At 43.4% G+C, this 23,785-nt stretch overlaps 1 protein-coding gene and 1 pseudogene across 2 annotated transcripts in view; both read right to left on the minus strand.

The window, feature by feature from the left end:
* LOC311287301 (GTPase IMAP family member 8-like) overlaps positions 1-23,785 on the minus strand; it is a 446,844-nt gene that overhangs the window by 316,912 nt on the left and 106,147 nt on the right. The gene's annotated exons all lie outside the window — the stretch shown is intronic.
* Positions 783-22,719, minus strand: LOC311290324 (interferon-induced very large GTPase 1-like; annotated as a pseudogene). The gene is made up of 5 exons: positions 22,567-22,719; positions 15,388-15,478; positions 14,653-15,252; positions 3,709-7,350; positions 783-2,070 (listed from the first exon to the last, which is right to left on the minus strand). The product of its transcript is annotated as an interferon-induced very large GTPase 1-like (transcript).

Consider the following 23,785-nt stretch of genomic DNA (forward strand, 5'->3'; position numbering starts at 1 on the left):
TCCTAGTGCAAATTTGTCCAGGGAATTGGTTTCAGGGAATGCTTAATTTCATATCCAGATAGCCCCCCTCACACCCGTTTTTGAGATTCATGTTGGCCATAATAGTGGCCATACTATGCTATACAGCGAGTCATGCTACCCACTCCTCATAGAAAGATTCTGACAATATGGCATTCCAGTTTGACTTATGGTTCCTTGTGTTCCTGCCTGGTCTTCCCTACCATCATCAAGCCTGTTTCGTCTGCCCTGCCTTACTGTATGAACTGTTTCACACATCACTCTCCTTGTTGAGCCCTGCCAACTGTCTTGCCAATAAAACGTCATCACTGCTCATTCTGCATCTGGGTTCTTTCTCTCTTCCAGACCCATGACTATGTTAATTGAAATTATTTTTTTCAATGAATAAATTCAAATTTATTGTTATTGAGTGGAAAATAACTTTGGATTCTGGCTGAATGTTTGAGAAGCCTTTATTAAGAAAATGTAAATGCAATTGATAATCATACAATCAAGCAACAATCAACAACAGGCCATGTCCTTCAAACATTCCATTCAATTGTAATATGCAAACACTTCAGATCAATCACGTTTAGCAGGAAATTATTAAAAGATTATTAGATATGGTGCAGTCAATATTAAAATGTTTTATAGTTAAATCATTAAAATGTTAATTATAATTTTAGAAATATCTTTTAATTCCAGTGCGATTAAACATGTACAAGTGAAATCTACTACAGCTCAGACTCTTCACATTACTTCACAAAAGATGTTAATGTTGAGTGTTAAAGTTTGTTTAGTAAAGTTCAACTTGTGCTTCATATATTCATATTTTTCCTTGGAACTGCATGTTTATATTGTGTTTTGTAAATAAGTGTCTTAAAATGTGCTATTTTGCTCTATTATTTCATATATTTTTCCAAGCTCTCAATAGCATCCTCTTTTGTGAGCTTTTTCCATTCGTCTGGAATCTCACACTTAAATGTTTTTCTGTAGCGTTTTTCCAGATCTTTCTGGAATCTGCACACAAACCACTTCCAGTAGTTCAGTTCAGAGAGATCAGGGTTGATGCTCCAGTCTGCATAATCTCCTCCTGCTCTTCTGTAATATTTGTATGGAAACCACTCATCAAATGCACGAAAGCGTTGATCACTTGTCACTAAATTTGTGCAAATATTAGCACAAAGTTTCTGTGATGTTGTGTAAAACCATCCATTAATTCCATTCACTCTGTGGAAAGGAACACTGTGATCTTCATCATGGTCTTCTATGGTGTTGGTGCAGATGGCTTTACAGAACGGACACTGAACCCAACAACACTGACGTAAGTGATAAATCAGAAGCTCTTCTGGCCTGAACTTGAGGTCCAGTTTTTCATCAAATGCATTTGAGTTAAAATCTTTACTGATGTCAGATATTATAGCAGTAAGTTCTTTTTTTATCACATCTTCTAGGAGGCTGAAATCATCAACATCATCATGTTTGACTCCACTGAGGTCTTTTTCAGAGAAGATCAGCTCATCTGAGAGCTTCTGTGTGAAACTCTTCAACCACAGACCAACATCTCCTCTGTTCTCTTCAACATGTTCAGTAGATTCATGTGCAGCTTCCATGATCTTCTGCTGCAGGAGTTTAATGTTCTCCTCCATCTTGGGTAAAACACTGACACTGAAATTATCAGTGATGTACCGTCTGACTTCATGTCTGATGAATCTCTTGAAGTGATCTCTGGGTTTATGAATGTAGTTCATGTATTTGTGATAATTTTCTTTTTCAGCCAGTTTCTTTAGGATGTGTTTTTCCATATTTGATCTGTTTCCTTTCAGTGACGGACAATTTGATCTCATTTCATCTGCCAGATCTCTAGCAGTCTTCTTGTAGATGCTCTGCTCAATGGGCTCTTTAATTTTCTGACAGATGATCTCACCAAAAATGGCAGCTGATCTTGATTCATGACAGTATTTCTGGAAAATACTATAGTACTCTTCTCTCTTCTTTTCAATATATATTTGAGGATCATTCGCTTCTCTGAACTTTATCTGTTGATCAGTGATCATCTCATTTGCTCTCTTACTGTGTTAAACAGTTTAGAAGCAGATCTTCTAGAAGTGGTAAATGCTTCACTTCTCTCTGGGAGTTTTCCAAACTCCCTGAAAACTGCAGTTGTCAAGCCCCTCCTGAAAAAGAGCAATCTGGATAAGACCATATTAAGCAACTATAGACCGATCTCAAATCTTCCTTTCATAGGCAAGATCATTGAAAAAGTTGTTTTCAATCAGCTGAACAAATTCTTATGCTCAAATGGATACTTTGACAATTTTCAATCTGGTTTCCGACCGCACCACAGCACAGAGACAGCGCTCATAAAGATAATAAATGATATTCGCTTAAATACTGATTCAGGCAAATTATCGGTGCTGGTACTACTCGACCTCAGTGCTGCATTTGACACTGTTGATCATAACATACTTCTGGACAGGCTGGAAAACTGGGTGGGGCTTTCTGGGATAGTCCTAAAATGGTTCAGGTCATACTTAGATGGGAGAGGTTATTATGTGAGTATAGGAGACCATAAGTCTGAGTGGACATCCATGACATGCGGAGTCCCTCAAGGCTCAATTCTTGCACCACTCCTCTTCAACCTGTACATGCTTCCAATGAGCCAAATAATGAGAAAGAACCAAATTGCTTACCACAGCTATGCAGACGACACACAGATTTACTTAGCCCTATCGCCTAACGACTACAGCCCCATTGACTCCCTGTACCAGTGCATTGATGAAGTCAACAGTTGGATGTGTCAAAACTTTCTTCAATTAAACAAAGACAAAACTGAAGTCATTGCGTTTGGAAACAAAGATGAAGTTCTCAAGGTGAACGCATACCTTCACTCTAGGGGTCAAACAACTAAAAATCAAGTCAGGAATCTTGGTGTGACACTAGAGTCAGACCTTAGTTTCAGTAGTCATATCAAAGCGATAACAAAATCAGCATACTATCATCTAAAAAATATTGCAAGAATTAGATGCTTTGTTTCCAGACAAGACTTAGAGAAACTTGTTCATGCTTTCATCACCAGCAGGGTGGATTATTGTAATGGACTCCTCACTGGCCTTCCCAAAAAGACCATAAGACAGTTGCAGCTCATACAGAACACTGCCGCCAGGATTCTGAGCAGAACCAGAAAATATGAACACATCACACCAGTCCTCAGGTCTTTACACTGGCTCCCAGTTAGATTTAGGATTGATTTAAAAGTATTATTATTGGTATATAAATCATTCAATGGCCTAGGACCTCAATACATTGCAGATATGCTCACTGAATATAAACCCAACAGATCACTCAGATCATTAGGATCATATCAGCTAGAAATACCAAGGGTTCACTCTAAGCATGGCGAGTCCGCTTTTAGCTATTATGCCAGCCGCAGCTGGAACCAGCTTCCAGAGGAGATCAGATGTGCTCCTACTGTAGTCACATTCAAATCCAGACTCAAAACACATCTGTTTAGCTATGCATTTAATGAATGAGCACTGTGCCAATGTTCGTCCGACTGTTTGAACTGTACTGTATTTTCTGTATAAACTGTTTTAATTATTCTTATTCTTTTTATTATTTTAATTTCTTCTATGTAAAGCACTTTGAATTGCCACTGTGTATGAAATGTGCTATATAAATAAACTTGCCTTGCCTTGCCTTGCCTCTTACCGATGGAAAGAACCAAATCCATGAAGAATTCATTCTTGAACACATATTTCACTGATCCTTTCTGGTGTTCTTTTACTCTTGCCTTGATGTAACGTGTGAGCTGTTGGATGTAACTGATGTTGTAGCCCATCTTTGAAATGTTAAACGACTGAATCATTCTGTCTGTCTGCAGATCAACATCTGTGATTAATGATCTTATTTGGGATTCATCCTGTTGTGATAAAATGTTACCAAGTGTCTTTTTAGCTGATTTGTAGGCTCTTCCCAAAGTTTTTTTAAATACACGGGATTTTTTTAACTGAACATAATCTGAATAACTCTGCAAGGTGAAAATATCTCTGCTCTCCTCCAGGTGATCTACAGGAGCACTTTGATAGATGTCACTGAGGATCTTTCTCACATCTCTCATTATGTCAATGTCTCTGATTGGAGGATTGTCTGTGATGATTGTTTTCATCCACTGTTCCCAAAACAAATCAAACTCTTTCTTCAGCGTTTCTTTATCATTTGCTTTATCTTTGAGTTTTATGGCAAGATCTTTGCTCTTTTCATAGAGAGTGTTTTCATGATGTGTCCTCTGAGCATCTATCTTTTTCTTCAGGTCTCGCTGCGTAAGAATCTCGTTTAATTTCCTCTTTGTTTCTCTCACAATGTTTTCCTGAAGCTCTTTGATTTTGTTTTCAAATGACGTTTTCCACTGAATCAATATATCTTTATCTTTGTCTTTCTCAAATAATTCTGACATTGATTTTTTCACTTCTTCACTCGTCGTCTTCATTTCTCTTTGAAGATCTGTATCCTCAACCTCATGAATTGCCTCATTTTCTATTTTGTTATGTAGTTTATTTTCAGTTTCCATCATGGCACTGCGAAGACTCCAGGACCACTTGCTGTATTCAGTCTCCAGTTTCCTGTATGCTGAAATCTCCAGAGAATTTCTGAAGCTGAAGATGAATCGTTCATTCAGTAAAGCCTCCCAGAGATCTTTAACACGATATTTTAGGTCTATCAGCATCATTCCATGTGAGTTTGAGTCATGAGACATAATAGTCTTCTTTAGTTCTTGAATGTTGTCACAGTAGTTTGGGTTTGGTGGTGCCATTGGTGGGCTTCCCTCCCAGAACTGAGCAAAATACTTCACATCATACTGAACATCAAATCTAATGACATCACTGAAACATTCTTCATCACAGACTTCCTCTTTAGCAGCAAGTTTTGTCATCTCATCCAGTTTCTCCTGCAGTCGTCTCCTTCCCTCCATGTTTTTCTCTCCAGCTGTGACGTCTGAAACGTTCTGATGCACAAACACACAGCTGGGATTCAGTCTGACCTTCTTCATCCTCAGGAAGGCCTGAACAACAATCTGAAGAACATCCTGCATCTCAGATGGGTTTTCTCCAAAGATGTTGATCAATGTCAGATTTCCAAGACCAACAACAAATGTGGCCAATTCATTATCATGATCTCTTGTTGATCTTCCAGCCAGTTCTAGAGCACAAAGACCCTCAGTATCAACAACCAGAATATAGTCAAAGTTCATCTGTGTCTTCATCTCGTCTGAGACTCTGACCAGCTGCATGAAAGCTCCTCTGGTGCACCTGCCAGCACTGACGGCAAACTGGAGCCCAAACATGGCGTTCAGCATGGTGGATTTCCCAGAGCTCTGAACCCCTAAAACTGATAGCACAAAGACCCTGGTCTGATCTCCCAGTTTCTGGGTGAGTTGATCTAGAACAGCAGAGATCCAGATCACAGGAACATGCCCAGCATCTCCATCCATCAGCTCCAGTGGAAATCCAGAGATCATCATCTCTGCTGCAAGACTCGGGAGAGAAGAGAAGTGAACCTGCAGGCCTTTCTTTTGCTTCTTCACAGATGAACATGATTCATAGATCTGACCGATCTCCCTCATGATGTGCTCCAAACCAAAGGCTGCAGCCTGAAGATCCTCAGATATTCTCTCAAGTTCAGTTTGTTTAGCTTTGAGTTGTTCAGATTTTTCATGTTTCTTTTTCAGTTTTAAGACTGTTGACCACTTTTCATCATATTTGTGATGTAGAAGAGAAAGGTCAGCTGATGTATATTCACCCAGAAGGATTCCGAGCCATTTAATGAAAAACATCTTATGTTTATCATGTGAGTACATTTGTCTTATGAAGAGCTTCATAAACTCACTGATGCCAGATTTATGCTGCTGTTCACGGATTTCCTTCATCTCTGTTTGTTTCCTTCTGATGTCCATTTCTATATTTTCTCCTTGAGGTCGATGTAGTTCTTTGTTCTTCTTACTCCACTGATGCCACAGTTTACCCTGACAGGGCAGAAATGATTCTTTGATTTCTGTCAGATCTTTCTTCTTCAGTAAATTCACCATCTGTTGTGCTGCTTCTCTTCCTCTCCTGCAGTCTTCATCATCTTCCTCATCTACTCTGATGTCTGAGTGTTTGGACACATCTTCAAGTCTGAAAGTGGAAGATGATTCTGAGAGACAATCATTTATCGCTCTTCTGAGTTCTTTAGATACATCTGACTGATTTCTGTCTTTCAAACCAATCTTGTATTTTCCTCTCCGTATCTTATTGATGGTTGACACATCCTCAGTAAGAAGAAAAATTATTGGATTTCTGATCTTGGACAAGATTTGTAACTTTGCAGCATGTTTGTTATTCTTGTCCAATTGTGGAAGAATAACAACATTGACTGAGGCCATTTCAAAGAGGATCTGCTGCTGTTTCTCATGGTCTCCTGCATCACCGTGTAGATTACAGAATGCAACACATTCAGTGAATGTGTCTGTGTCTTTCCCAGAGGGGCAGAACCAGGCAATCTCCACCACTCCATCCATCAGGACTCTGGATCTGCTGCTGCCTGGGCAGTTCCTGTGGAAGAACGTGTTGTGTCTCTCATTGATCAGACTGTTCATCAGCTGAGACTTGGATGAAGACACAGAGCCAAACCTGAAGAAAAACACCATTGGAGTTTCTGCCTTGTAGATCGGCTTGGTTTGACTGGTGATTTTAAGGTTGGTGTCTCTCTTCTTCCAGCTCTTGTTAATTTGTCTGAATGTCCAGAGAGGAAACTCAATCTGTTGTGTGAATGGATCAGGAACAAGCAGAGGCAGAGCGTACTGACACTGAGACAGTTTAGTGACAATCAGCTGCTTCAGGAGACCGTCAGCACAGTGAAATATGGCCATCTGAACATCCATCGGGTGAATTCGCTCAGATTGACTGTTTCCTTTGTTTGACATAGACATTTCATCAAAAATATCAAACTCATCTTCAGATGAGTCTTTGTCTTTTTGTTGTGTGTCATCCTGTTCATTAGTCTGTATAGTTTCAATATATCTTGCTCTGTAGTTCAACATCAGTAGTTTTTGAATGAAAGTTTGAATCAACTCCTCTTCAGCACAAGACTCATGGAACTGTAATGAATGTGCAGTTATCCGAAGAACATCTTCAGCTCTCAGTTTATGATCATACCTGCCTTCAAGATGAAGTCTGTCAAAGAGTGTTTTTAAGCCTGTAAGCATTTCTTTTTCTTTATGTTGATCTGGTTTTGCTCTGTCTGTTCTAAGCTTTTCTGTAGTTCCCTGTGGAAAAAAAATAGACATTTTTTTGTGTGAGTTCATCATTATTGTTTCTCAATTTAAACAGCTGTAACTTTTGATCCCTATGGTGAACACTCACCAAAGGTTGGTGGATTGCATAACTTCCTGCATTTTGATCTTTTCCAACTCCTTCTGGTGTTGTGATCCTGAAGCGCCATGTACGTGTCATTTGTTTAGATGCCGTAAGAGTTTGGACAAGGATGCTATGTTTCTTTACATTGTTAATTCTGTGTTGATCACAGGGATGTAACCTACAATCCAAGAATGTGAGTGCATGGGCTGTTACTGTTACTGTAGCTGTATCACACAGTGTTTCTATTCCACTCCTGGATTACAGCAGAGGTATGAGCGTTAAAATGTTAGGTTTGTCACAGTGATAACATCATTGTTTAATCATTGGGTTATCTAAAGGATTGTGTATTTTGAATATTTACGATATTAAAGGTGCATTGCGCAAAAGTCTGAGTTTTCGCAGAACTACGCCCCCTCTGGCGGCAAGCGAAACTGCAACCAGAGGTGTGCACGCTCACGGACCACACGCACACGCACGCTTGCACGAGCACGAGCTGGTCATAACCCAAGGAGCATCAGCCGCACAAATTTTTTGTTTACAATCATAATGTCTTCAGAGGTAATAAAGTTTTAAATCTGCAAGTAATTTAAAATATGTGAAAGGAAAGGCAATTGAGTAAATAACACACTTATGTGTGAGGGAAAAAATGGGGGTAGTAGAAAACTTCGTTTTTTATTCCCATCTATCTCCATGTTGAACTGTGTTATGTGTTTACTGTATCCACTTATGACTATTATTATGGAAACACGTTCATGAACAATATAAGTTATTACTTTGTAAAAGCTCAAAATAGTAATCATGATACCATACCATACACAGTCGGTCAACAAAGTACACCCAAATGTCTCAAGGTAATAAACAATCAAGTGGCACTATGACGTTACCATAAAAGCCAAATAGGCTAACTTAATCCGCCGAAGATTTGCGGGGGTTTAGCCTGTTTTATTGATCAGCTAAGTAGCATATTCCAATAGCAATACATCGTAATTAAGCAGTAATTTGCTCAAAATTTGTGTCTAAGTATCTAACTTATATATCAGCATTTTATATCACAATCATTCTGAACCTGATCACTGACAATGGTAAGTTAGTAAAACCTATTCCGATTGTACATTTATCTAGCTTACGCTAAAGCATTACACATTTTATGGATCGTCATTTATTGTCATTATTGGCCGTATCAGACATTAGAGAATGGGATATATCTTACCTTTTTTATCAAGAAAAAAGCCAACTGAGGATCCCGTTTGAGCCCTAGAGCAGACCGGAGATCTCTCCATTTGTTGAAAGCCTTCCCTATGTTTACTCTCGTCTTACCCCGACGCCTGTCTGACTCCAATTTGGACCTTTTGGTTGCACTAGACAAAAGTTCTCTTTTTTTTATCTGACGTGGAGTTTGCGTTGGTGTTTGAAATGAACTACAAGCCGGTCTCTTAGAATCCATTTTCTACGGAGAATGGCGGCGTCGGCGCATACACAAACCTGCCAGACATATGAGCGTGCCGTGAACGCGCATGACGTCACGCCCAGTCTCAGATTCCGACCCGAATCCCTCTTATTTATTTTACTGTACAGGATTATAGAGGCAATCGCAGTGATCAGAGAAGGGCTCATTCAGCCCATCAGGCAATTGTTTAAGCATGTATGGGTTAGAAAACGGGTATTTTTAACATGAAAAGTTGCGCAATGCACCTTTAAGTCATCTTCATTTATATAGCGCTTTTAACAATGTAGATTGTTTCAAAGCAGCTTTACAGAGATAAGCGTATAATTTAAGGTAACAGAGATTGTTTCGGCTTTACAGCAGAGTTAAGTTATTTCCATCTAAAGTTAGTTTTGATTTATTTGCTTCCGTCGCAATGATCATTTGTTATTAAATTAGGGGCCGCTAAGACGACACCATTCTCTCTACACAGACTTTAAACGCGAACCTGTGAGAAACACTGATGGCGTTCACATGCGCATTTAGAATGGGTTCTATAGTTATGTGCGTTTGAATATATGCAGGTTTGGAATTCCCTACAAGTCAAGCCTAAACAAAGTACTTGTCTTTCCCTATAAATTTTGATAAAGAATTTTATTTTATTTTGTTGCTTTGGGGTAGGAACGCGAAACGGATTTTCCCGACAACGCCTTATCTGTAGAGTGGTAGTGGGATCCTCCATAGGGAGAGACTAGTTGGCACTTCAGCACTGCGTTGTCATCGGTCCAGGCGAAGGTCCTTCGTCAGATCTGGATACGGCCTGGATCCGGCAGGCTGCAGGAAAACCTCGGGATAAACACAGACACTAAAATTAGCGTAGATGCCATTCTTCTCATGATGTAACGAGTACATCAGGATTTTTGGGAAGTGTTCCCGGTTCCGGCTGACCTAATCTATGCAGCCTAACATTAAATTATAGAAGTCTATAATGTATTATGTGAAAGCTAGGGCAAAGAGATGTGTCTTTAATCTGGCTTTGAACTGACAGAGTGTGTCTGCTTCCCGGACAATGGTAGGAAGACTGTTCCAGAGTTTTGGTGCTAAATAGGAAAAGGATCTACCGCCAGCAGTCGATTTTGATATTCTAGGTATTATCAACTGGCCGGAATTTCGAGATCGCAATAGACGTGACGGACTATAATGCGTTAAGTACTGCGGAGCTAAACCATTTAGTGCTTTGTAAGTGATCAGCAATATTTTAAAATTGATGCGATGTTTAATAGGGAGCCAATGCAGTTTTGACAGAACCGGGCTAATATGGTCATGCTTCCTGGTTCTGGTAAGAACTCGAGCTGCTGCGTTTACGCTGTGTTGTGAAGGCCTTAGGCCTTAGGCCTTAGTTTGAGTGTTCATGCGCTAGCGTGCATGCAGCCTGTTGCAGTTACCCTGACATTCATCGCCTTATTTTGAACTTTTAAACTTTCGTTGATATTTCACATGTGTGATTTTGGTCTATATGTAACGGAGGCCAGCTAGTAGTTGCTGTGCGAGTAAACCTCACTCCTCTGATCTTAATAGGCGCTCTAGCGACAGACGCTAGAGGCTGCAGTCTTTAGCCTCCTTGTTAGAGCACCTGACTATCATGCCGGAGAACCGGGTTCGAGACCCGCACGGAGCGGGGTGAGAGGGGTTACATATACATAATTTAAACTAGACTCTCTCTAATCATGCAATTTGAGAGAGTTCTGGTAAGGCACGGAACTGTTGCGCAGCAACTTCATGGCCACTTTGTTTACACCCGGGACCAGCTGATCGCGCTAAAGCCGACCGGGGCACACAGGCCCACAGACATCCCCACTGAGATCTGGAGGAGGACACATAGAGGTTGCAGAGGAGGAACGAAACGGCGAGGGAAGAGAGAGGGGCCAAACAACAGAGACTTAGGAGAAGGAGATTTCAGCCGTGTCTCCCCTCTCTCATCATGGGCAACATGAGGCCACTGGCTAATAAGATGAACGAGCTAACAGCGTTAGCCGGGAATCAGAGTTCCGGGAGTGTAGTTTAATGTGCTTCACGGAGACTTGGCTATACTCGGATATCCCTGACCACAACGTTTCCATCGACAGCTTTCAGATTGTTCGGGCTGACAGGGATTGACCAAGAGCGGTAAGCGTAAAGGCGGGGGGCTTGAACTGAACTGCTTTGCTGTGGAACTCCGGCCATATTATCTGCCATGGGAAATTACACATGCCATCGCAGTTGCTGTTTACATTCCGCCCTCTGGTAACCCAACGTCGCCGTGTAACGTTATTCACTCCGCTATTGTTGAACTTCAGACTCAACACCCGAGTGCCCTCATAGTGATCTCGGGTGACTTCAACCACGTCACTATGAACAACACACTAACCAACTTTACCCAGTATGTGAGATGTCATTCTAGAAAGGAGAGGACCCTTGACCTGCTGTATACTAACGTTAAGGATGCATACAGTTCTTCCTCCCTCCCCCCACTGGGCAGGTCAGACCACAGCCTGGTTTATATCAATCCCTGCTATGTGCCTCTGGTGAAAAGGCAGCCTGCGACCACAAGGACAGTGAGTAGATGGTCAGAGGAGGCCTATGAGACACTTAAGGGATATTTCAAGGTGACAGACTGGGGTGTACTCTGTGAGCCACATAGAGAGGATATAGATGGGCTTACTGAGTGTATCTCAGACTATATACATTTCTGTGTTACCCAAACAACAAACTGTGGGTAACAAGGGACATCAAGGACATTCTGAATGCCAAGAAGGAGGGCTTTTAGAGACGGGAATATGGAGGAGATGAAGGCCATTCAGGGGGACCTGAAGGTGAAGATCAGGGAGGCTAAGGAGAAGTACAGGAGGAAGCTGGAGCATAAACTCCAGCAGAACAACATGAGGGAGGTCTGGAGCGGCATGAGGAACATCACTGGTTTCAGATCGACTGGCAGCAGAGGAGTTGAAGGCAGCTTGTACAGGAGATGAACCAATGAACTTAATCTGTTCTTTAACATATTTGTGTCTCCTGCCCATCCCCCAACTAACTCAGCTGCTGTCTTACCTCCAATCCAACTACTCCCCCCTCCTCCTCCTCCCTCCTCTGGGAGATCTTTACTCCCCCATACTCCAGCCCTCAGGTTAATAGCTCTCTCCAGCCTGATGACTCCTTCTCTCCCCTTCCTCCACCTCTGATCTCTGTGTACATCACTGCTGACCAGGTGAGAAGACAGCTGAGGAGACTCCACTCTAATAAGGCTGCAGGTCCTGATGGTGTCCGTCCTGGAGTGCTCAAAGCCTGTGCCTCCCAGCTGTGTGGAGTCCTTCATCATGTCTTCAACCTGATACTGAGTCTCCAAAGGGTCCCTGTGCTCCCAATAACTCCAAGGACTACAGACCCGTGGCACGGACCTCCCACATTATGAAGACCCTGGAGAGACTGGTCCTGGATCAGCTGCGGCCCATGGTCAGACATCCTGGACCCACTCCAGTTTGCCTACCAGCCCCGACTGTGAGTTGAGGATGCCATCATCTTCCTGCTCAACCGCATCTACCCCCACCTGGACAAGCCGGCAAGCACGGTGAGGGTAATTTTTTTTACTTCTCCATTGCTTTCAACACCATCCAGCCTGGATTATTGACTACCTGACTGGCAGACCACAGTATGTGTGCCTGCAACACTGTGTATCAGACAGAATGGTCAGCAACACCGGGGCCCCGCAGGGGACTGTCCTCTCTCCCTTCCTCTTCACTATCTACACCACAGACTTCAACTACCAGTAACAGAGTCCTACCATCTTCAGAAGTTTTCTGATGACTCTTGTGGTTGGATGTATCAGCAAGATTGACGAGACTGAGTACAGAGCTGTGATAAGGGACTTTGTCACATGGTGCGAGCAGAACCATCTGCAGCTCAACGTGACAAAGACTAAGGAGCTGGTTGTGGATCTAAGAAGAGCAAAGACACCAGTGACCCCTGTTTCCTGTGGACCTCCACAAGGCTGGAAAGGGCTATGGGGAAATTGCCAAGCAGCTTGGTGAAAAAAGGTCCACTGTTGGAGCAATCATTAGAAAATGGAAGAAGCTAAACATGACTGTCAATCTCCCTCGGACTGGGGCTCCATGCAAGATCTCACCTCGTGGGGTCTCAATGATCCTAAGAAAGGTGAGAAATCAGCCCAGAACTACACGGGAGGAGCTGGTCAATGACCTGAAAAGAGCTGGGACCACCGTTTCCAAGGTTACTGTCGGTAATACACTAAGACGTCATGGTTTGAAATCATGCATGGCACGGAAGGTTCCCCTGCTTAAACCAGCACATGTCAAGGCCCGTCTTAAGTTTGCCAATGACCATTTGGATGATCCAGAGGAGTCATGGGAGAAAGTCATGTGGTCAGATGAGACCAAAATATAACTTTTTGGTCATAATTCCACTAAACGTGTTTGGAGGAAGAAGAATGATGAGTACCATCCCAAGAACACCATCCCTACTGTGAAGCATGGGGGTGGTAGCATCATGCTTTGGGGGTGTTTTTCTGCACATGGGACAGGGCGACTGCACTGTATTAAGGAGAGGATGACCAGGGCCATGTATTGCGAGATTTTGGGGAACAACCTCCTTCCCTCAGTTAGAGCATTGAAGATGGGTCGAGGCTGGGTCTTCCAACATGACAATGACCCGAAGCACACAGCCAGGATAACCAAGGAGTGGCTCTGTAAGAAGCAGATCAAGGTTCTGGCGTGGCCTAGCCAGTCTCCAGACCTAAACCCAATAGAGAATCTTTGGAGGGAGCTCAAACTCCGTGTTTCTCAGCGACAGCCCAGAAACCTGACTGATCTAGAGAAGATCTGTGTGGAGGAGTGGGCCAAAATCCCTCCTGCAGTGTGTGCAAACCTGGTGAAAAACTACAGGAAACGTTTGACCTCTGTAATTGCAAACAAAGGCTACTGAACCAAATATTAACATTGATTTTCTCAGGTGTTCAAATACTTATTTGCGGTTGTATCATACAAATAAATAGTTAAAAATCATACATTGTGATTTCTGGATTTTTTTTTTTAGATTATGTCTCTCACAGTGGACATGCACATACGATGACAATTTCAGACCCCTCCATGATTTCTAAGTGGGAGAACTTGCAAAATAGCAGGGTGTTCAAATACTTATTTTCCTCACTGTATAAATAAATATTTAAGATAGATTTTTATTTTAAAATTTGACCAGTTGGTTGTAGCTGTTTGTTTGTTTTTGTTTTTGTTATTTACAGTACTATCAGACAGCTTGTGTAATATTGCTCATTTATAACTGCTTCAGTATATTATAATAATAAAATAATTTAAGTTGTTGTTATTGTATGTACAATAGGTGTTTGTCTTAATCTCAAAGAATGTGATTACTGCTCTTTGGAGTCTGGAGGGCTTTTTGAAAATTGTTGTTGTTGTTGTTTTGCCATTTTCACCACTAGAGGCAAGTATCTGTTACTTACTCTAGGTTTTGTTTACCTATAATAATTATGATCTTTTGTTAATTCTAATCTAAACTGAGGATATTCATGCAATTAAGATTTATTGAATCAATTTATCATCATGGTCTCTATCAACAAGCTTTACCAACCGATTTAGTCACTTACATCAGAATCGTAGTTAGTAGTTTCTAAAAAGGGTATTTAACCATATAACATTTCTCACTGATATATTATAAAAGCCTTTTTACCCGCATGTGTCTATAATATCATAATAAGTCAATCTTAGACCAGAATGTTTGATTACAGTTTGGACTAATCATGAGAAATAAGAATGAAGAATCTGTTTTTCTTACCACTTTCACATTCACTCTTTTGTGGCTCTTCTCGTCTTTCTCCAGTGTAGCGCTGCTGATTGTTCTCATTAATCAGGTGGTCAATTTTCTTCATCAGGTCTCTCATCTCTGATTGGTTGTTCATCATCTTGTTGCAGGTGTGATATCTTCCTCCGCATTTCTCCAGCAGCTGCTCCAGAACAGGGTTTTTCTTCAGATCATCAATTATAGAGTCACACTCTTCTTCTCTCTCATAGGTGAAGAGAATCATCACAAACTGAAGAACTCTGTCACCAAACACTCTCTGAAGCCATTCCAGACCCATCTTATCAGCATCTGTTAACTGGCCCAGTCGCACAACAAAGATGAAGGCGCTGATTTCATTTTCATGCACTAGTTGACCAATGTGATGATCCACAGATTCCAGGTAAAGTTCAGCCTCATGTAAGTCAATCATGTTGATCACAGAGACATGATGTTCTGATATCTTCTGCTGTACAGCAACAATCTTGGATATTTCAGCATTTTCAATATTAGTTTTTTGTTCTCCTAGTAAAATGTTTCCATGTCCAAACTGGACTGATGAAGAGTTTCCAAATAACACAACAGACAGATTGGGATCTAGAATAAACAGCAAAGAACTTTTCTCAAAATAATCAGAATTCAATCTGAATTCATAGAATACAAGAACAAAACTGAAAATTTAATGATTCTTCTCATTAATGTTTGGGTTCAGTAAAAATTGTGTTTTCCTACCTATGTCACTGTGTGATGAGTGAGATGGTACATGAGTCTTGATCATGTCTGCATGGCCAACAGGTTTGGAGTTGTTCTTCTCTTCTATTGGCTGTTCAGAAAGATTAAAAAAAATATTGATATCTACTTATAATGATTGTATCATGATCTAAGTGGCTATACACTCAGTGGCTACTTCATTAGGCAAAACCTTCAAGCCCTCAGAACGGCACAGATTCTTTGTGGTGTAGATACACAAAGTTTCTGGAAACATTCATTAGATTCTGGTCTATCTTGACATTATTAAAAATCAATCACTCAATCAGCTGCTGTAGATTTATCTGCTGCCCATTGTGTTGAATGTTGACAGCAATGAAGATGAGTGTGGACTGTGGCCATAAAGGGATGGACATTGTTCATCATTTACTCTCCCTCTTGTCATTTGAATACTGTATGACTAACTTTCTTCTGTGGAATTTAATAAAAAGAAGATATTTTAAAAAAGGTTGGAAACATGTCCAAACAACATTGGACCCCATAGACTTTCATTGCATCTCCTTTTGTGTTCCACAGAAGAAAGTAAGTCATACTGGTTTGCAACGACATGAGGGTGAGTAAATGACAACATATTTTGAAGTGAACTATTTATTTAAATGCTATTTTAACTATTTTTGTCATGATTTGTGTCTGTGTTCCCCTGTTTTGTCCCATGTTTAGCAGTTCCCAGTTATGTTGATTAGTCTCCCCAGGTGTTCACATTAGCCACGCCCCCTTGTTACCTTGTTATCTTGTTTAGATTGTCTGTCTGTGTATTTAAGGCCTGTGTTTAGTTCAGTCTTTGTCAGTTCTTATTGTTGCACCATGGTGATTGTTCTGTTCTTGAGTCTCAGTCCTGAGTTTGCGTTTGCATATTTTAAGATTTGAGTTTATTTAATAAAAGACTACTGCACATGGATCCTGCTTCCTCCTCTGCTTCAACCAAATCGTAACAGAACAACTGACCACATTATGGATCCAGCAGTTCGCCTAAATTGTGAGTTCTTTTATTTGTTTTGACTTTTTTAACTTTTGCTGTCGCCCCATTGATGCACTGATGATTTCTCCTTGTTACAGGTATGTTGTTAAATTAGTTTTGTTAAGCACAAAATAGATATAGTTGATTTTTAATGGAATGCGTATTGTAGGTAAAATATCACGGATACAAATATTTTGTTTTAATGGTTTATGCTGTTTGGTGCGGCCTACATGACATGGTGCTAAGTGCATTCATTGTTTAATTTCATTTGGGTATATTATGCATGGAAATTTGGAACTATATATATATGAATGGTTTATATTTAGTTTATTTATGCTTTATTATCAGGAGTGCACATAACTGGTTTGCAGATGCGCATGCGTGGTAAAAATAAAGGCTTTTATTCAGATTCTAGATTCAGATTCAAGTGGCTGCAAGTGCTGACAGTGACCTGAAACGTACTCGGTTACTAACGTAACCTCTGTTCTCTCTAGAGAGGGAACGAGTATTGCGTAAGCTAGCTTACGCTGCGGGAAAGTCTCCTTTCACGAGATACTGAAGCCAAAAATTATCCTAATTTTTTAAACTTTGTCAACGCAGTGCGGCAGCCTGCAGACCTAGGGCAAGCGAGTCGCGTGCCCATTGGCTGCTCTGCGGCAACTGCAGCAGCCTATGGCTGAGCCTTGCGCGTGACGTCACGTCCAATGAGCGCGCTTGGCGCGCTTAGTGCGTCACAGCCCGTCATTAGGGGTGTGGCTTAGAGTATATAAGCAAGGAACAGAGGCTGCTTCGCTGGTTTCTGTCGCATGAAGCGAAAATGAGCTCGTGGCGAGAGCACGGCGGGTTACGCAATACTCGTTCCCTCTCTAGAGAGAACAGAGGTTACGTTAGTAACCGAGTACGTTCTCTTACGAGAGGTTCTCTCGTATTGCGTAAGCTAGCTTACGCTGCGGGAACACCTTTGTCAACGCCGTGCGCGCGCCCAGCATCCTGAATGAATCCCGTGGGAAGCCCAGGGAACGCGAAACGGAGCTGGGCGGCCAGATACCACAGTACACAAGCACATAATATGGGGCAGGGAGCGGCACAGCCGGTCCAACTATCACTTCCATACAGTGTAGCTCAACCAGTAGAGCTAAATCAGCAGCGTAGCCCGCGCACAGACAGTGGGCTGGCTTACGCGAGACTTAGACTGATAGCACTTTGGCCTGCAAAGCGGGAACATCCAGGTTGTAAAACCTAACAAATGTGGAGGGGGAGGCCCAGCCCGCCGCTGCACAAATGTCATGAATGGGAATCCCACTGGACCACGCCCACGATGAGGCCATGCCTCTGGTGGAGTGTGCCCGAATGCCCAAGGGGCACTGCAGGTTTTTAGATGCGTAAGCAGCTGCGATAGCATCGACTATCCATCTGGACAGAGTGTGCTTCGAGGCGGCGAGACCCTTGGTGCGCCCACCAAACGAAACAAAAAGCTGCTCTGAACGCCTGAAGGCGGCGGAGCGCGAAATATAGCTTCTCAGCGCCCTAACTGGGCAGAGGAGGTGACTATCTGCCTCGCAGCCAGTAATCGGCAGGGCTGAAAGGGAAATGACCTGCGCTCTGAAGGGAGTGCCCAAAATTTTTGGGACGTACCCATGCCTCGGTCTGAGAATAACTTTAGAGTCATTAGGTCCGAACTCGAGGCACGCAGCGTTAGTGGATAACGCGTGAAGGTCTCCCACACGTTTTACTGAAGACAGTGCTATCAGAAAAACGGTTTTGAGCGTGAGGTATTTCATATCCACAGTTTCTAAGGGTTCAAAGGGATGTGCTTTCAGTGCGTCTAAGACCAGTGAAAGATCCCACATAGGAACCGAAGGGGGTCGCGGGGGGTTCATCCTCCTCGCTCCTCTAAGGAAGCGGATGACCAACTCGTTCCTTCCTAATGCGCGGCCCGGCTCTGACACAGAGAGCGCTGAAATGGCCGCGACATAGACTTTGAGCGTGGAGGGGGACCTGCCCGCGTCCAGTAGCTCTTGAAGGAAACACAATACTTGTGAGATAGGGGACTGACAGAGCTGTGCGTTTTGATGGCGGTCCGGCCGTAGCGGGACTCAACCATCTTTTCCTCCTTGCGGATGCTAGGAGGACTTCGCGGGCTCGGGCTTCAACGCGATCTTGGACCGCGGGCCCCGTGGGGGCGGCGGTCTGTGACGGCTGGTCGAGCGCGACCTGGGGCGATTGCCCTGGCGCCGCTGCGAAGCGTTGGGGGGCCTGGAAGAGCGCTGGTTAGAGCTGCGCACAGGAGGCTGAGTTTGAGGGCGGCCTGTGGCTGAGCTCGAACGGCGGGGCAGGAAGAGGTCCATCGCCTGCGACGCCTTCTGTACCTCAGAGAACCGATCCACAATTCCGCTGACCGCAGGGCCAAAGAGGCCGGTGGGCGAGAGTGGTGCGTTCAGAAACACAGCGCGCTCTGACTCACTCATGTCCGCGAGCGTCAACCATAGATGTCTGTCGATGACGGTGAGCGCGGCCATGGATCTGCCGATGGCTTGAGCAGCGGTCTTGGTAGCGCGCAGCGCGAGATCCGTAGCGCTGCGGAGATCGGTAAAGGCAGACTGATCCGAGCCCTTCTCGTCCAGTTCACGGAGGAGGTCGGCTTGAAGGATCTGAAGAATAGCCATTGAGTGCAGGGCGGAAGCAGCCTGGCCGGAGGCGGCGAAAGCGCGGCCGGCGAGAGCTGAGGTGGTCCTGCAGGCTTTAGACGGCAGGGCAGACTTTGAGCGCCATCTAGCAGACGGCGGGCAAAGGTGCGTTGCCACAGCATCCTCAACGGCGGGGATGCCGTTATAGCCGTTCTCGGCGGCTCCGTCCACCTGAGAGAGAGCCGAGGAGACTGGCGAGCGGAGTCTGGTGGAGAACGGAGCGTTCCAGGACTTAGAGAGCTCAGCGTGGAGCTCAGGCAGGAAGGGTGCTGACCTAGAGGCAGGCGCAGGGCGGCGGCTAGGCAGAAAAAACCCGTCAAGGCGATTGGGCTCCGGCTCCTTAGGTGGAGACCAATCCAGTCCCATTCTCTCGACCGCTAAAGTGAGGAGGCGGAGAAGCTCTGCGTCAACACTAGCGCGGGTTCGAGAAGACTCCATAGTAGAGGGGGCGGAGCGGTGAGAGCCCGACCACTCCTCGCTGTCAGACGCGAGCAGAGAGCAGCTGTCAGCGGCATCATCTGCATCGTCCCCCAGGGCGACGGCAGTGCGGGCAGTGGCCGGCCGCTGCGCGTCGGAGAAGGGTGGGGGGGAAGGAGAGAGCGAGGCTCGCGGGAGAGGTTCCGGCGAGCGCTCAGCTGTAGCGTCCAGTTCCGGCGGCCTTTGAGAGCGACGTTTTTTCTTTCGTGGCCCGGAAGAAGCGGCCGGAGAAGATGGAGTGTCTTCGAATTTAGCGAGTCGAGCCCGTAGGGTCGACATCGGTAAATCTTCACACTGTTCGCAGCCGCCCTCGGAGAGAGCGCGAACAGCGTGGTCAAAACCCAGGCAGAGAGCGCACAGCACGTGGCGGTCTCCGTCGCTGAGCGAGGCTCTGCACGAGCCACAGGATGTGCGAGGCATTTGAAACAACGCCTCGCGCTCTTTTAGATGCAAGTGTGTCGCGGCGGACACACACACACACACAAAACAGAGCAGAAAAGGATATAAGGCCGGATGGCGCAGCAGGCAGGGAAGGCTGAAGGCGGCGAGCGGCCGGCGTCCTCAGGCTGAGATCCTCGGCGTGCTGGTCGCTGGATTCAACGGCGGCTTCCTCGGAGATCAGCGATGCGAAGAGCTTCGCTGAAGAGACAGAAATCAGCGAAGCAGCCTCTGTTCCTTGCTTATATACTCTAAGCCACACCCCTAATGACGGGCTGTGACGCACTAAGCGCGCCAAGCGCGCTCATTGGACGTGACGTCACGCGCAAGGCTCAGCCATAGGCTGCTGCAGTTGCCGCAGAGCAGCCAATGGGCACGCGACTCGCTTGCCCTAGGTCTGCAGGCTGCCGCACTGCGTTGACAAAGTTTAAAAAATTAGGATAATTTTTGGCTTCAGTATCTCGTGAAAGGAGACTTTCCCGCAGCGTAAGCTAGCTTACGCAATACGAGAGAACCTCTCGTAAGAGAACACATCTGTGCAGAGCGTTTCCAGTGTTTCTTGGCCAACATGCTTGACACTGGAAACATTTTGCAATTCACCTCCCTCAGGTTCAAGCAAAATAATTTGATTATTGGTGAATGCAAAGATGAGCTCATGGATGCTATTGGACAGCTTCTGCTTGACAATGAAGGCAAGTGCAGAACAGAGACAAGGATAAGACTGATGTTTCGAGAGGTCTTATTTAGGAGTTCGAAAGCAGTTATGAATCTCAAGTCATGTGATACCTTTTTAGTTTTTGATCCTTCAACTTGGCCACAGTAAATGCAAGACTTGCACAGTTCTGGCAACACAACACTTGATAACATAATGCAGAAATATGAAGCCTGCTTGAGTGTTGTCAGAGACTCCACAGTAAGAGAATGGATGCGTTTGAAGCAAGCAGGAAAACGTCGGGCTCTTTCCTCGATTGACTTCATGAAGCAATCCAGATATCTACACCAACATTCAGAAAGTCCTTGTGTTGTCACTCACACTGTCACTGAGTACTGCTGCATGCGAGAGGGGATTTTCATGTCTCAATATAATCAAAAACAAGTACAGATCCTGCCTGTCAGATCCTCTGATGCACATTCACTTCTGACAGAGACTTCTGACCAGCTGTTGACTTGTGGATGCAAACAGCAAATAGCAGGCTTAACCAGGGAGAAAGAAGCAGGCCTACATCATCATCTACCATGTTCGAGAGAAAGGAAGATAGTGAAGAGAACAGTCAGGAGGAAAGTGATGACGACAGCTTATAGGAGAAGTGTGTCGTGTACAGTGTGAGTACCAAGCATCTCCAGGTGCTCCTTTGAGACTCCTTTGAGACTATTTTAAAATAAAATTATTTTTCAAAATTTATAAGGAAACACCAGTACTTTGTTTAGGCTTGGCTTGTAGGGAATTCCAAACCTGCGTATATTCAAACGCACATAACTATAGAACCCATTCTAAATGCGCATGTGAACGCCAGCAGCGTTTATCACAGGTTCGCGTTTAAAGTCTGTGTAGAGGGAATGGTGTTGTCTTAGCGGCCCCTAATTTAATAACAAATGATCGTTGCGACGGAAGCAAATCAATCAAAACTAACTTTAGATGGAAATAACTTAACTCTGCTATAAAGCCGAAACAATCTCTGTTACCTTAAATTATACGCTTATCTCTGTAAAGCTGCTTTGAAGCAATCTACATTGTTAGAAGCGCTATATAAATGAAGATGACTTGACTTGACTTGACTTGACTCAGGCCAAAACCAGTTACAGTATGTGCACCCCTGTTTATTATGGTATGTAATAATATATTATATAAATATTTGAATTAGTGTATATTGGCAATAATGTAATAAATTATATAAAGTACTGTAATTAATGTGTTAATTGTATTAATATGATGCATCATAAGACAGGAAAAATGTGTAAACTGTAAAAAAAAACTGTAAAAAATGTGTAAACTGTTTTTTTTTTTTCACTTTTTCTGGCCAATGCAGTGGTTTATTGTGAAGGTTTTCACATAGTTAATGAATTCTCTTATTTATTAATTATTATTTTGTTCTTTTGTTTATTAGGTGTTTTTATGTGTCCATAGTACTGAAATGTATTTAGATTTTCTAAATAAAAACTGCTTTAGTATCAAACTCATCTTGACTGCTGGTTCATTTTACAATATATGCTCATTAAGTGGGCAAGGTTACATAGTAACAACAATGAAAATAGAAGTTTTTTTTTTTTTTACTATGAGTGAATAAGTTTTATACATCAGCAGCACCAGAAGGAAAAATGAAAATGAGCAACAACAGTGACACGATTGATTCAGGACGTTGGATTGAATTTGAGAACCAAATCAGTTCTATTCGCGAATGAACCATTCACACTGATTTTATGAATGCAAGTCTCCAATAAGAGACATAAAAAATGTGCAGAGCGAGGAGACTAAGGTCACATTTCTTCCTCATTCTGACGTTTGTTTTGAACAACAGCTGAACCGTCTGACCATATATGCATCTTTTTATTCATTGAGTTACTAGAACTGCGGTCTGTGCTTACCTTGGTGCTGGTCTCTTTGTCTTCACCAGGGAGCCTGACCAGGGCATCACCTGGATTTTTATCTGTCATTATTTCACTGGAGAGAAAAGGAAATTATATACAGGTCAGGGGCCTCATTTATAAAACTTTACTGTCAACGATTGTTATCCAGGATTTGCGTCAGAAGTGGCGTACGGATGAAACATACTGTAGGACGTGCATACGCACAGAAATATTCGGATTTATAAAACCGTGCGCACGCACATCCTACGCAGATTTCCCTTAATAAATCACAATCAATTCTAAATGTAGCGCAGCTTTTGCGGCTTCATGTCATGCCCATAGTTGCCCATAAATAGTCCGTGAAACGCCCACAAGTTAATATTCATCGATTGCGAAATCATGGCAAACAGAGAGGAAAACCAAGAAACGTAACTTCACTCAATGTGAAGTGGAAATTATTGTTGGTGAGGTGGAAAAGAGGAGTAAAATGTTGTTTGGAGGGCACAGTGTGGGCATTACTAATGCCAAAAAGGCACTTTAGTGGCAAAAGGTTGCAGACGCCGTTAATGCTGCAGCCTCACAACCACGACCGTGGCCGAAATAAAAAAGAAATGGTCGGACATCAAAGTCGATGCAAAAAAACACAAGATCAGCCATTGTGCATCTGCAGCCAAGCTACAGATGTGTTATGAGGATGAATTGCATAACATGCCTAGACTGGGTTTCCCCATACTGCCTTGCTCGCAGCACGATTTTATTCACACTGCTAGGCAGTCTGGACACCATGGACTAGATTTTCCCCTGACAAAGGGAACCAATCACAGAACGGGGAGGGAGCAGCAAGACGATGACGACACCGAAGCAGTTTGTTTATATCTATGGATCCAACATGGCATCAGACTCGACGTTACCTTCTAGCCTCATGTTTATCTTGCACAAACGGTAATATTCGCTAAACGCCATCGTGTACAAAGAAATCTCTGACCCATCGTCTTTTTCCTCGTTGAATTTCTGTCACTCTACATACGTCATCTGGCATAATTGAAGCGATTGGCTATGAGCTACATACAGGCGCATTTGATAGACATTCATAGCGCCCAATAAACGGCCCTGGGCATTCGTAAACCACGCCTCAAATACGAGAAAATGAACACGTGGTTCCCAGACCAAGTCTCAAATGAGACTTGGTCTGACGTTAGCCAGGCTATAATATGCCAATATTATTGCAGAAATATTA

Source organism: Rutilus rutilus, assembly GCF_951802725.1.
Source record: "Rutilus rutilus genome assembly, chromosome: 1".
Classification (NCBI taxonomy): Eukaryota; Metazoa; Chordata; class Actinopteri; order Cypriniformes; family Leuciscidae; genus Rutilus; species Rutilus rutilus.